At 44.2% G+C, this 15,065-nt stretch overlaps 1 protein-coding gene across 31 annotated transcripts in view; it reads left to right on the top strand.

The window, feature by feature from the left end:
• ELAVL2 (ELAV like RNA binding protein 2) overlaps positions 1–15,065 on the top strand; it is a 258,364-nt gene that overhangs the window by 40,786 nt on the left and 202,513 nt on the right. For 3 of the 31 annotated variants that reach the window (XM_078384896.1, XM_020790362.3, XM_072992051.2), the window contains exon 1: positions 4,805–4,968. The exons of 21 other annotated variants lie outside the window; for them this stretch is intronic. The gene's annotated coding sequence lies outside the window, so the exon portion shown is untranslated. Of the gene's footprint in view, positions 1–372; positions 3,603–4,800; positions 4,969–5,289; positions 5,421–15,065 lie in introns of those variants that run through there. 7 more of the 31 variants (XM_072992046.2, XM_020790356.3, XM_020790363.3 and 4 more) reach the window with 7 other exon arrangements.

Genomic DNA, 15,065 nt, shown 5'->3' on the forward strand with positions numbered 1-15,065 from the left:
CGGATTTTATATCCGGGAGACACGATTTTCTTTGTTCTGAAGAAGCGATCGCGGGGGGGGGGGAAGGGGGAGGGTTTGGATTGCTTTCGTTCTTGATGTAGCCAAAAGGCATCCTTTTTCGGCGCCCCTTTCTAGTCTACCTGCTGAAGCGAAGGAGTAGCACCCTCGCGTTCCCCCTCAGCCGCTGTCCTTGGTGCTGACGGGCGTCGTATGCCGGGGGGGGGCCGCGCGCGGCGACGGCTATGTCCAAGCCCAGCGAGAAGAAAACCAGATCCCCTGGAGCGAAAAACCGTAGAGTCAGCCCAAAGACGAGACAGTCCTCCCACAACCCCCCTCCTATTGTGAAACTGACACCATGCTTAGAAAGAGAGAGACACAGAGAGAGAGATTGAGACAGGCGAGGCGTTTCTTCCAGCCTGGCTCCCTCGCTTTTCTTTTTTGTCTGGTGTCAGCATTTAAGGGAGGAAGCATCGTCGGATCCTTTTGTTTAATATAGCAAAGAGAGGGAGGGAGGGACACGCACAAATACACACACACACACCTTCCCCCGCACATGCTTGAATCCTGGTCGTCAGAAGTTGGTCGCAAAGGAGACGGCGAGGGGTTATGCGGGGCGTGGAGACCGTGGCAACGATGCTGGCAGGGTATTTTAAGCGAAGAATCTATATCGCCTTCCCTTCCTCGTGTTTTAGGGGCGACAGGCTCGCCCTGCGTTTCTTCTTTTGCCCTGGTTAGCTTCATTTCTGCCTTCTACGTTACTAGGGTCCTCGCGTCGGAGACGCGTTAAAAGGAGCAGCCGCCTAACCGATAGCAAATAGGTAGCCCTGGTTCCGTTCCCTCCAGAAATGTTTGTGTGTGTGTGTGGGGGGTGGTGGTTGGTATGGAAGGGAGGAAAGAAGGAAACTTCAAATCGAGGAGCTTTGTTTAAATAAACCTTGTGGGTTTTACAGTAGCTAGCTTTAGGATACGTAGGTGCGCGGAGGGGAGGCATGCCCCCAATCCCGGATGGGCTCGGTGTTATATGTTTTTGGGGACCTGGCGATCGTTTGCCAACTCGAGCAAGCAAACACGCCTCCTGTGCCCTGATGTGCCTAATTAATACATTGCATTGTCCGGATCCAAGATATTCCCGCTGCCACGCCGTCTCAATCGCTTTCACGTGCATAGCAGGTTGCAACGTTCAGCTTTAGATGCCCCGGTGGAGAAAACCTTGGGGACCTGAGTGGAAAGATAGATTTCTTCTAGTCGTCGGGGTCAGAAGAAGGGCCCTTTGCACTGGAAACGAGGCAGAGAATCTGGTGTGAAAAGCGGTGTGGGGTGGTGCGGAAGGTGCTCGGTAACAAAAAGGCTTATCCGGCCAATGTTTTTTTTTTTAAACAACCCCCCCCCCCCACACACACACACCAATTAGTTCGGGTGGCTTTGAACGCGGGCTTCCTGGAGTCACGCCGGTCTTCTAACAACGTCGCAGTTTAACGCCGGGATGTTAAACCACGCTCTGGGCATAGCAGGTGGTAAGCTTGGAAAAAATCGGAACTCCAGGCGCGCGGCTGGCTTGGCGCTTTGAGCCCAGCCTCCTTCACTCCAAGAAGGGCTGCTGCGGCAACGTAGTAGCACAGCTACGTCTGCGTGAGAGTGAGAGAAACACAGAAAGAGGTGTCGCCTGGAGAGTTGTAGGAGGAATATCGTCAGCCTGAAAGCAGATGTTTGCAGGAGTAGCCCGCCTCTCCTTATGCTAGGAAGGAAGAAGGCGGTAAAACATTAAGGGTGAGGGAGGGAAATTAGTTACACCAGTCTAGTGCTGCTGCTAGGGGACGTGGTGGCGCTGCGGGTTACACCGCAGAAGCCTCTGTGCTGCAAGGTCAGAAGACCAGCAGTCGTAAGATCGTATCCACCACAGGGAATGAGCGCCCGTCGCTTGTCCCAGTTCCTGTCAACCTAGCAGTTCGAAAGCATGCAAAAATGAGAGTAGCTAAATAGGTACCACCTGGGTGGGAAGGTACCTGCATCCCCTGTCTAGTCGCACTGGCCACGTGACCATGGAAACTGTCTTCGGACAAACGCTGGCTCTATGGCTTGGAAACGGAGATGAGCACCGCACCCTAGAGTCGGACACGACTGGACTAAATGTCAAGGGGAGCCTTTACCTTTACCTTAGCGCTGCTGCTGCTTTTTTTTTCACTAGGAGGAAATAAAAGGGAAAACATTCCACCAGCAGCTTTAGTGCTTGTTTCCTCCTAGGTGAACCTGAGTAGGAAGCATGCACCTGTACTTCCATCACCTGACCTTGAATGCCCTTCCTTCCAGGACCAGAGTCGAGTTTTAGGAGCTTTTGAGGCAGTTAAGGTCAAGGGGATGCACAGGACACGCTCCCCGTAGCCTTTTGCCCAGCTGCACTTAAATTGGGCGGAGGCCTACGCTGAGCTCAGCTTTAAAAAAAAAAAAGGTGGTGGAAGAAATCAAGGGCATACCGTTTTCAACTAGCCACGATGCCTTCCTTCCGATCCCCTGCTCCTTCATGCAATCGTTACCGAGTCAGTCTTCCGGCCAAGTCTGCAGGTGACGGCAATAAAACCAGGAGCCAAAAAATTAGGAGGGCAGGTGTAGGCAATGCAACGTAATTGTCTGGTGAAGGTCACGCTTACGGTTTTGAAGCCGGAAGTTAGCAGGAAATTGGGGGAGGGGGAAAACGAGAACTGTGATTGTATTCGGTGGGATCTAGAGGGGCCTGGGGAAAGAGACAACGCCGTCACTGATTATTACATTCCTTGCCCAAGATGCTCTTATAAGGTCACCTGTGTGCTTTCAAACCGCCACGGGCTATTTTAGGTTCATGGAAAAGGTAATCAAGATCTTCTGGATCAGAGATCTGTTAGCCACTTGAGCCGGCCTGGGTGTGTTTCCACCGGATTTAGGCCTGCTGATCTGAAAGGAACCCGACCAGCCCAGGGTGTGATCGGATTCTAGACTGCCTTCTTTAGAAGAGAGTCTGCCCCCTACTCCAACTCAGCGGGTCTTGTTTCTGAAAGGGTGGGGCTGTGGTGTCGTGAGAGTGGCAGGTAGAGGAGGCTTCCCTGAGAGTGGTTGCTCCGAATTAAGAGCGCTGAAGAATTAGCAAGGCCGCTACGCGCTAGACCACCAATGCCCTTGAAAAACTAGGCGCACATTTCAGAGGTGCTTTGCAGCTCGTTAGAGTAGGTTGCTGAGGAAGTCGGCAAGCGCACTAGAACTAACAGAATCGTAGCTGTTTTGAAAGCACTTGCCTTTTTAGCGCGGGTGCGTTTTTGGGTCTACAGATACCCCCACTCCTTACGCAGCTTCCTCTTTCCTTTAGCCAGACGACGGGATTTTCAGTTCAGAGCGGTAAATCTTGACCATGACAGGCAGCTTAAGTATTTCGTGAAGGAGAGCCACGAACGATTTCCTTCACGTAGCTCCAGAGTCTTCCATTAATCTTTAACGAGATGCTCTATAGAGTTAAGAGGCTTTATGGATTACAGCCAGAAAAGTACTAATTCCAGGCAGTTTACTCTGAAGTAATTCGGTGGATCTACACGATTAATTCTCATTTTTGCTGCCACTTTCTACGTGTTTCCCTCGAAGTAAGTGTCTTTGAATTCAATGGAACTTATTCACAAACTAAAGAAATGGGGCAGCAGTTTCGTCTGATTTTTGGTTCTGAGCCTTTAAAAAACATTCAGACCGATTATATTATGTTTATTCGGAAGTAAATTCTTTGTTAGATGTGTGCGTGTGGAATTCGTATGGGATGGTAAGCCCATTTGTTTTCAAGGGGATTGACTTCTGGTGTGTACAGTATAGTATTTGTGGGCGGCAATCCTAAACACATATAACTTTGAGCCACACCTGCCTCTCCAAGTATTTGTTAGACTACGATTCCTATAATTCTTCATCCTTAGCTATATTGACTAAGGCTAGCGAGGATTGCAGTGGAACACCATATAGAGCGCTACGGTTGCTCACCCCTACGAAATAATTTCCAAATACTGTAGTTACTCCAAGTAAACGTGCATAGGCTTTAACTTTAGGATCCTAGCACAAGGGCTCCATTCTATTTGTTTTTTTCTCAGAAGCAAATCCCACTGGTTTTACAAAAGGCCTAGCACCAAGTGTGTTTAACAGTGCAGCCCTTCTGTCGAATAATTCCAAGGGATATGCATTAAATAAAGTGAGTTATTTCTGAGTAAACCCAAGTATGATCCGCGAGAACTAACCGCATTGTTTTCAGCGGAATTCACGTTCTTTTAAGCGTTCGGTGGGACTTAGCGTTGCGCTCCTGCTTGCCCGACCATTTCGACCTCTAGCAATGAGTATCCAGAATGTAGAGGCACCTAAATCCGCTTTTTGAAGAGGTTCGTCTCGACGAACTGTGCATGGAATCAAAGAGCAATATATTTGTGTGTGTGCCTATACAGATGGTTATATATGCTACACATTACTTTTTTTAAAAAATAGAATTGAATTGGCAGGGTTTCTTTCTACTTTAGATGAGGATATAAAAAGTAGAAAGAGATTCTGCCATTTTCATTCTGTTAAAAAAGCAACGTGTAGCAAGATCGTGGAGGGTTCCAGAAGACACCAAAGCGGAAATCATTTTTTAAAAAGCTAAGGGTATGTAAAACCCTATTTCTAGGGATGTGCGTGTGATTTATTGTAAGAACAGAGTTAAAACTCCTGGGACGTTAAAATAGGCCCTTTTCTCAACCTGTTTTTCTTATTTTTCAATTCGGCATGGGGGCGGGGCCCCGCTTTGATTTGGCCTATTGCCCCGCCCCCTCGTTGGGGGCGCAGGCGCATTTCCGGAGTGCTCCACGTTGGCGTTCCAGCAGTGTGTGTGTGTGTGGGGGGGAGCAGTACTCCTTTTTTTCCCGCCAGTGCCCGCCTACTGCTCGGTGCGGAACGCTGCTGCTTCCAGCGTTGTGGTCGTAAGCGTGCAAAACGCCTGAGGTCAGATTTTAGTTTTGAGCAATGGAAACTGGGGAGAGGAGTGGGGTTTATTTTTGTTTTGTTGTTCGTGGGAATATTCACATGCATTGCTAAGTTAGTATGTTGCATTCAATGCTGGACTGTATTTTAAGAGTCGGTTTGTTCGGTTGTTGAACAGGCCGTGGTGGGTTTATTGGTCGCCTTTCCTAAGTATTTGGGTAGGTAATAGGTATTATAGTTCTTCCGTTGGTATTGTTCTTTTTTCAGTTGCAAAGGATAGAAATCCAGTGAAGTCCGATCCTGTGCGTGTGTTTACTCACAAGAAAACCCGATTTCTTTCAGGAGCCTTCCCAAAGCCCTGTATTTGTGCAGGTTGTCCTCCTTAAACCGAGTGGGGCTTCTGCCTAGAGACGCGTGTGTCCTCTGTCGGCAAGTCGCTTCCGATTAGCGGCAACCCAAATAGGGCTCTCAAGGTAGGCGAGACATTTAAAAGGGCGGTTTTACTTTGCTACCCTTCCTTTGAACTTCCACGGCCCATTGGGGATTTGACCCGAGCTTCGTGAATCCCAGCGCATTGCTGTGCCCCGCATTAGCAACTCTGCTGAACACTGGCGTTGGCTTTTGAAGAAGCCCGCGTAAGGTTGAGCCCGTATTTGGGGGGGAAAAGTTGCTAGCTGAGTAGGCAGTTGCGCAAATGAAAACGGAAAGGTCTTTAGGATTGCACCGAGGTTTAGTATCTCGTGCACTTTTGACGGTCCTCCCTTTGGAAGGGGAAATGGCCCATTCAACAGACTTCAGTAGCTTTCAAAAGTAATTATAAGGCGACTTTAGCCAGTGCGCAGATACTTGGGAGTAAGTCCTGTTCAACTCTACAAGGTTTATTAGCGAAGAATCAGGTCTTTTTCCAGCCCCAAGAGAGCCTGTTCGGGTTTTTGGGGCGCAAAACCTTTGCAGAGGGATCCTGTTCGCACGCCTGTTTTGCTCTTCTGTTGTTCCGCTTAAATTCTTCAAAGGGAGGGACAAAATTCCCGGGAGATCGTCGGTGTGCTTGCAAAGGAGCGCAACCCCGGGCGACTTGCTCACGCTGAGTAACCTACGGCTTCTGCGACACCGGCCTCGTGCTTTGGCGTGCGGCTCGCGCCGAGTTTGCCTCTGCAGACCGTTTCGCTCGCTGGCCCAGATAGCGCGTGGCGGGGAGGGGGCGGAGAAGACGAGCTCTGGGCCAGGTGGTGCGGGCGAGGCTTGGGCGAGCGCGTCACGTGGCTCCCCCATTCGAGTCAGCGCGAGGCGCTGGCCGCTGCAGGGCGCCCGTCACGCGCCGGCAGGTTCAGGACTAGGGCGGCTCGAGGCAGGAGTCCCGCGGGCTGGGCGCCAATTTGCTTCACTACCGTCTCTGCTGGTGCCTCGCCTCAGGGGACCAGAGAGACCCAATAACGTGTTTTTATAACCTTTTCAGCAGAGAAGCTCGGCCTTGGTCGGTTCTGCTAATTTGAGCGAGCTATAGTTGGTAGCCGACTGTAATAAGGAGGAGGTACAACCCCTCCCCCCCCCCCGAATTGTAAGACTGCATTTCTTTTTCTTTTCTTTTTGCCGTTGTCTTTTGTGGAAGTAGGGAGTGGCATCTCTTTTCTTAACAATGCATTAGTAAAAAACGTATGTGGAAATTGTGCTTGGGCCTGCATGCATATCAGCTGAAGTGCAGGTGGTGGGAAAACAACTAATCAGGTGTATATAGATGTGTACAGCTGACTTATTTTGTTTGAATTTTTTTCTTTTACAACCTTTTAAGGAAATAATTGGGGCTAAATAGACAGGTTCCAAAATAGTACATGCTCTGAACAGAAAAAAGGGACATTTTAATACTTTAGGTACCAACTTTTTTTCTTTTTGTTCGGTTAAAATTGTGTAAAACAGAATGAGTTTCTCTTACACCAATCCTGGGATGCATGTACAAGCCCAAAAAGTAAATGGATGGGTGATGGCAGGTGCATTTAGCTCCCTTTATGTCTTTTTTGCTGTGCTGAATTAAAGAAGTCCTGCTATTTGTCCTCAAATTGAAAATAATGCTATTTAATCTATTAAGCATCATATTTGAAATTAAACCAGGAATCCACTACGTGCTTACTTGGGGGAATGCTCATTCACCTTATGCGTGAGCAGATGTTTATGAGGGTTAGACTATAAAGTAGCAAGAGTGTCACAGTAATATCAGTGCATTTTGTGCTTTGTTTGTTAGAATTTTTTGGAAACAAAGTTCCATACCTGGTTTATATCCTATTTGGTAATTCATGTAGAATATTACTCACTGGCTTTTGTTAAAGGAGTGGCTTGATTATTCTTTTACAGTGAAAGCTGAATACTTATAGGAAAAGTTGCAAGGGGTGGAGCAACTTTACAACAGTTCTTGTAGAATATGTATGTGCATATGCATGTTGCTTTTGTGAATGCTGATGCAGCTTCCCATTCCCCACATTCAGTTACACTAAAGTTACTCTAAATGCAACCAGGCTTTCAAAACAAGTTGATGGTAAAAGGAGCTTGTATTCCAGCTGCTTCTCCATCCTTTAAGAAACAGTGTGCTGCTGCTTAGCTGAGGCCATCTGAATTCTTGTACTTCTGGGAAAGGGAAATACTTAGCCATGGTGGAAGATACTGTGCTCAGTCAAACAGAATATCATTCAGCTTGATGGAGTGCTGAATACAGCGATTGCAGACTGAATAAATTTGCAAAAGAAAGCTACCCAAATTTTAGGTGTTATATGTATGCGTCCATGAATGCAAGCAGCAGGAGATGATTTTTTTTTAAAGTTGTCTTTAGTGCATGGACACAAAGTTGATGTCTTTTTTCAGATATGGTAAGTGAATGAATGGTACACGATCCTGCTAAAACTGCATTTAAGTCTTCCTCATCTGAACTAACATGGTGCTTAGATCTCTTAATGAAATTGATGAATACTGGTGCTTAATGGTTTTTGTGGATTTTTTGGGCTCTTTGGCCATGTTCTGAAGGTTGTTCTTCCTAATGCTTTGCCAGTCTCTGTGGCCGGCATCTACAGAGGACGGGAGTAGCACTCTGTACTCTGGTGCAGTTTGTTTGGGAGTTGAGTATTTATGGGTGATTATGGTGATCAGTGTGTTTTTGTTGTGGGTGTATTGTTGTGATAAGGAGGAGAGATTATCTGTCACTGTGATTGATGGGTGTCATTAGCTGGTCTTTTGTGTGTAGCCATCACCAGTCCTTGTGTCTGGGTAGAGTTCCTTGACCTTTTGCAGGCTGTATTTTTCAGTGCTGGGAGCCAGGCTTTGTTGAACTTTAAACTTTCTTCTTTTTTGTTGAAGCTCTGCTGGTGTTTGTGGATTTCAATTGCTTCCCCATGCAGTCTAACGTAATGATTGCTGGTGTTGTCCAGTATTTCAGTATTTTGAAATAGAATTTCATGTCCGGCTTGTTTTAGGGCATGTTCAGCTACTGCTGGTTTTTCCAGTTGTTTTAGTCTGCAGTGTCTCTCATGATCTTTGATTCTGGTGTGGAGGCTTCATTTTGTGGTACCAATATATACCTGGCCACAACTGCAAGGTATACACTGGTGCTTAACTTTAATTAGGTTATAGCATTGATCAGATGCTTATCCTTCAGTGCATTTTGGAAGCTTCATTTTTCTTCTATCCTAATTTATGAGGAATTTTGACTGTAGAAGTTAATCCAATGCAAAATATTTTAAAAATAAGCATTGCACACTATAGGAAGAATTAATCTCTTATATGTTTACTGTTTTCAGTTATCACCTTTCTTTTTCTGTTACTTTGCCATTAGTTGGGGCAACCTGGATTTTCATATTCTATGGATATATTTTGTAAATTTTCAGAATTGTGCAAATGCAAACAAGGAACTGCTACTGAGAATAACCTTGGCTGATTCATCAGGATAGAATTTAATGCAGTTTAACTTTTCCAATGTTACATCTCTGTAATATACAACTGAATGTCTCTTGCAGATTAAACAAAACTCACCTGCAAATTTAAAAGGTGCTGCCATGTTCATAGGGAGTAAATCAGAATGCATTCTGAAGTGGGTCTGTGTTATTGATAGCACACAAAGTCAGACACAGTCCAGCAGTTCTAGGAGCTGTTGGTTCTTTTGTTTGGTATGGGGTGGGGCTCCATTAGAGTAAGGTAGACCATGATGCGAGATTAGTAGGCTGCACCTGACACAAAGTAGACAGGCTTATCATGAAAGCAAATGACAAAAATGGTTTGGGGTTTCAAGTCCGGGCAGAACCTAGCTGCAGGTGGAGTTCCACTGCAGACAGCCCATTTTGTGGTTAAAAGCTACTTAAGCAGAACTGCAGACTTACCTCATGGCTGTCAGTATAAAATTACAATTCCAAACTGAGCATTAGAGCAATGAATATGGATGGGCTGCACACCAAGAGAAACTGAGTCCTTATCTTTTGTGTAACTGGGAAAAGAGTTGATTGGCATCTTCTTTTGCCTGTTAAGTGATTAAAGAAATAGTGGCTCAACTTTGGTAATGCGTACCGCTGAGATTTTGACTCATTGCCCTCAACCACTCCTGCAGCCTTGCTTTAGAGAAGTGAATCACAGAGGAGAGGCTATCGGTTTGACAATGAGCAAAAAATGAAAACGCAATGTTGCAAAGCAAGAAAGCAATCAGAGCTGAGTTTGAAAAGGAGAAAATGTCCAATATGGAAACAGAGTCAATGATTGTGAGCTGAAGAGACCATCACAGTGACTAATTCTATTTCAGCTTTGCAAATAGAATATACCTTTTTTCCCTTGCCAGTCTGTTTAAAACTAAAAGTACCTTGCTTAAGGGGTAGTTGTCTGTAAATGGAAGAACAGCTGCAGAATTTCCCTTCTGAAATGATGAAAGTAAACTTTATCCTTGATGTCTCATTTTGTACCTTTGTTGTTGTGTTGGATTCACAGTGAATTCATTTCTGAGTAGCAAAGTGTCATCAGGTGCATTCTGAAGCTCTCATGAATACAGAGTTTGTAAGCATAAAACTGCTTTTTTGTTTTGCTTAGATTCTGTTTTTTTTTTAAATTGGTCACATTTCCCCCTAAAACTGGGATCTGAGATGTCTTACAATATAGAAAAAGTATACTTATAGTTTTATGTTTGGCATTGACTAGTGGCTAAGATTTTTGGGGGGCAGGGAGGGGACTCATGCTAAAACATACACCAAACTGTCATATTGAAATAATGACACTCCTTCTAGGTTCAGCTTTTTTGTGATCTCTTCTCCAAACAATTAATTTTACATTAGTGCTGTAGACATTCTTAAGGAGAACTGTTTTTGCATGTATCTGGACAATGCATCAGGATGCTAAAATATAGCACATGTATAGGATTACAGTATAGCTTACTCATTTGCTTGTTCATGATTTTAAGGATTGATCTTTGCTGATTTCTTCCTGTAGAAAAAGGTACAGATGACAGTTAGTTTTATTTGCATTTTAAGTGTGTCTGGCTCTGTTAACATGTTTATTTGCCCTGAGCAAGTAAATCTAAAGTTTGCTTTTTTCAAGCAAATAATTAATACCGTAATTTTTGTACTTGAGAGGTTGGAAATGATTATCCTAAACTTCATAGCACTTCCCATCAGTATGGTTGATTCATTTGCACACTTACACTTTTCTTTAATATTTTACAAAGGGTTACCATATTATGGAAGAACGGTTTGCAAGCTGAATTTTGAATGTGATAGTTCTTCAAAATAAGAATTATTTTCTATTGTCTTTTGATTATTGATTGAGATAGATTATGTCAAGTTTCTTTAAAATCTGTCATCTTTTGTGCAAAGAAGAGAATAAAAAAGATTACTTTTTATATAAAGCACAAGCCTCTTCCTTGGACTCTTAAAAATAGTGGAATATGTGCTAGTAAAACAAAACAAAACAAAGGTCCTGGTAGAATAGAGGAATTTTTTATTCCTTTCCACAGAGCAGAAATCTGTAAAATGCTGCCAGTATTTGAAGATGAGCCTATTTTACTAGCCCAGCAGGCGTTGTTGTCAAATCACAGGGGCTCCAGTATCTAATGGATTACAACTGGAGCTAGGTTTCAGTGCTAGCTGCCAAATTATACAGATAGAAGGCAATGGCAGACTGAAATATTCTGAGTTGTTTGATACAGCTGGTGTAAGCAAGGAATGTTGAGGCTTAGGCTGCCTTTCTGGGCATGCATACTTGGAATGAACTCCAGTGAATTCAGTGGGACTTTGTTCACAGTAAGTGCCCATCGGTTTTGTTGTCAACTGTGAATTTGGAGCAGGTGAGCTCTTAAAGCATTACAAAACAATTTTGAGGCTCAACGTGTTTCTTGTAGTTTTGTGAAAAAAGTACGTGTAAACAGTCCTGCAGAGCTGACATATTAAAATGTGTAAATATATGTATTTAGTTGCAGGAATCCTAGAGAGATGCTAGTTCAGGTTATTTTAAAGGACTTGCATGGTTATTAAAGTTGTCAGATGCTTGTACAATGGACACACCTACTTGTTGGAAGGTTAATGGACATCCTAACCCTCAGTGCTATTGTTGATAGTGTTAATTCCTATTGAAGTGGGTGCTTTTTGCCTCTTGGTGTTAATATATTTTATGTTAAGCACTCTTGATGTTGCATAGGATTGCTGTGTGGAAATAACTATCGCTTACAAGATGAATTCAGTGGAAAGTGTTTAATTTATAACTTTAATTGCACTCTTGAATTCAGTTGGCTCTTTCATCCTGAAGACAGACATAAAATAGATTATTATTTAACTCCGTGAGTGCCTGCTGCCTGCAAATGAGCAAAGTCAGGTCCTTGTCCCAAGGAATCTAAATTTTTGTAGTGGGAGCAGGGAACTGAAAAGAGAAGGCTGAAAATGTGCTACTTCAGCCTTTCTGGTTAGTATATGGATATAGAAACACACAGTTTGATTTTGACTATGTTTACTTGGGAGAAGTTCTGTCTCCAGTGGAATTTCTGGTTAAGAAAAAAAGTGAAGTGTGCTACTTATATACTGCCCCATATTTCTTCAAACATTCTCTGGGTGGCTTGCAATTTAATTATGTGTGCTACACATTCCACACCCCACCCCACCCCGAGCTGCGTACTCAGTTTACCAACCTTGGAAGGATGGAAGGTGGAGTCCGCCTCGAGGTGGCCGCCTGAGCTTGGATCATTGATTTCAGCACATGAGGCTCCCATTGTAGATACTGAATGTTTAAAATTGTAATCTGCACAGCAGCAAAATTTAGCAGGGGGCTGGACTTGATGAGCCATAGGGTCCCTTCCAGTTCTGCAGTTGTAGGAAGGTGATAGTGATGGTGATAAATCTTGGGATGTTGACATTGCAACTGTTTTGTTACAGCTAGTGTTCCTTCTAAGCTGCTTGTGTGCAGAGCTCCATTGGGTCTGTACAGGGGCAGCCAGTGTTGATGCCCATTTAGTTCTGGGTTTCAGATGAAACCCCGCCGTTCCGCGCGCACATAGGGAGAGGCTCCCGCACAGCAGGGCCAAAAATTAGAGGATACGTTGGTCACAATTATGGCAGACTCCCAGGAGGCTCTAATATAACAGCACAGGTAATGGAATAATTGCAGTTAGATAAAATATTTCTCTCTGGGTTGTGTGCAGATTTGGGCTGCAACTTTCTCTGTCCTCCCCCCCCCCCCAGGAAAGTGATCATAAGCAAAGTTCCCCTATTTAGTCCAACCTTCTGTTTCTGCAGTGACTATCTAAATGCCCATGGAAAACCCACCTACATGAATACTGTAGTTTACACTGGTGTTTTTCAGCTGGTGGGGCATGTCATCTTCCTCAAGGGAGGGAACAGGATTTCAGAAAAGGCATGCATATTGGAGAAACTATTCAATGGTATAATTTTTCCCCATTTTGAGAGTGAAAATATAGTCTTTTTGTACATGTCTCGTTGTGCAGCATCTCTTCTTTTCGTCTTTATTTCTGAATTGCACTCTGATTTAGACTTCATTGTGAATGGGGCTGCTTTTGAATTCTGTATGAACTTTTGGACACATTTTAGCTAGTCCTAATGAAATACATGTTTTTCATTTTCCTTCCAGGAATATGTGGGAACCCTGAACACATTTGGGGGGGATTCTCTGGGTAACCACAGCAACTTGATCCGTCCACTCCAGAAGCACATTTTGATTTTTTTCATCTTTACCAGTAAGGTTTAGATCAGTGGCGGTGAACCTTTTTTGGGCCTGAGTGCCCAAACTGAAAAACAAAAAGGACTCTGCGTGCCAGGTGTGGCATGCATGCCTTAGTTCCGCCATTGCTGGTCTAGATCATCATACCTGCCTTATTCCTTGAATCATCTCCTTGAAACTAATAACGGTTCAGCCAATACCTGCCTTGTATCTACGCAGTAGACTTAGTAATTAGATTTCTAGCTGAGCCTTTTTGAGTGTGTTTTCAGGTAGTTGAAACCAGTGGTTTAGGTACCTGGCTGCAGAGCCAGAGGTTGGGAGTTCGATTCCCTATTGTATCTCTAGAGAGAAAGAGTCAGTCTGTGTGGCCTTGGGCAAGCTGCGCAGTTCTCAGGAAATCCCCAGAAGAAGAGAATTATAAACCACATCTAAGTATTATCTACCTGGAAAACCCTGAAAAGAATTGCGATAAATCAGAATTGACTTGACAGCACATAATTGTTATTCGAGTAACTGCCAAACATTCTGGAGATAATTCTCTTGACTTTACATTTGAGCTTCCTTTATATCCATCCATCCATCTTTTTTATATACAGTGGTGCCTCGCATAGCGAGGTTAATCCGTTCCGGATTAACCTTCGCTATGCTGAAGCATCGCTGAACGGGGCAGGGATTTCCATTGGAACGCATTAAACATCGTTTAATGCGTTCCAAATGGGCCAAATACTCACCGTTCAGCGATGCTTCAGGATGGCCGGCAGCCATTTTCGCGCCCTCGCCTCGCTTAACGAGGGCACGAAAACGCTGCGCGCGGCCATTTTGGGCCATTTCCTGGCTTCCGGCGGCCATTTTGGCCGCCGAACAGCTGATCAGCGGGGGGCGTTTTGCGAAGATCGGTAAGCGAAACGCTTACCGGTCTTCGCAAAGCGAATTTTTCCCCATTAAAAAAACGTTGAGCGATCGCATTAGCGATCCGAAAAAACGGATCGCTATGCGATTTCATCGTTATACGGTGCGCTCGTTAAGCGAGGCACCACTGTATTTTGTTTTTTTATACCAAATGTGTTGATATATCTGTTGGGCTTCCTTAAAATTATTCATGTATGTGTAAATTAAATATGATCGTCCTTGCCCGTTACTACTTCCAGTTTGTTCAATAGTATTTTCATCTCAAAGTTTATCCTAGGCCCCATTTAGGATGAAGCTCAAGGTTATCTTGCATCTCTTTTGTTCTCAGATCAGCTGTCATAGAGTGCAATTATTTAAGGTATGGAGACATTTTATCTTTTTTTGTGGTAAACTGAAAATGCCTTTATCCAGTTGGTCCTAAGGTTAGTGGCTGATCAGCTGCAGATGTTCGTGGAGGATATTGATTCTCTAGATACATTTCAGTTGGGCTGTGCCACAGGACTTCAGCAGCACTGGCTGCAATTCATGATGACCTTTTAAAGGAGACAAGAGGAGTATAACCTTATTGGTACTCCTTGATCTCTCAGTGGCATTCAATACGATTATTAATTAATTAATTAATTAATTAGACTTAGATGCCGCCCATCTAGACATTGTCTACTTTGGGCAGCTCACAACAAATAAAATAAAAACCGTTGACATATAGATACAATTTCACAACAATTAACCATGATAGCCATCTAAATAGGTTAGCGGGTTTGAAGATCAATTGCCTTGCACTTTCCTGGCTTTGATCCTTTCTTGCTTGTCATACTGAGATGATTTAGCATGGTGGATCCTTCAGTATGAGGTTCCATGGGGTCAATCATATTGCCAGTGGGCTTTAATATATTCATGAAGCCGTTGGTGAGCTCATCTGGAGATTTGGAGTTTTCTGCTGTCAGTATGCTGATGACAAGCAGCTCTGTATCTCCTTTTCACCGTCTGCAGTGGATGCTTTTCAGACCCTTGAGCTCTGTTTGGCTTTGATA

This window comes from Pogona vitticeps, chromosome 2, assembly GCF_051106095.1.
Source record: "Pogona vitticeps strain Pit_001003342236 chromosome 2, PviZW2.1, whole genome shotgun sequence".
Classification (NCBI taxonomy): Eukaryota; Metazoa; Chordata; class Lepidosauria; order Squamata; family Agamidae; genus Pogona; species Pogona vitticeps.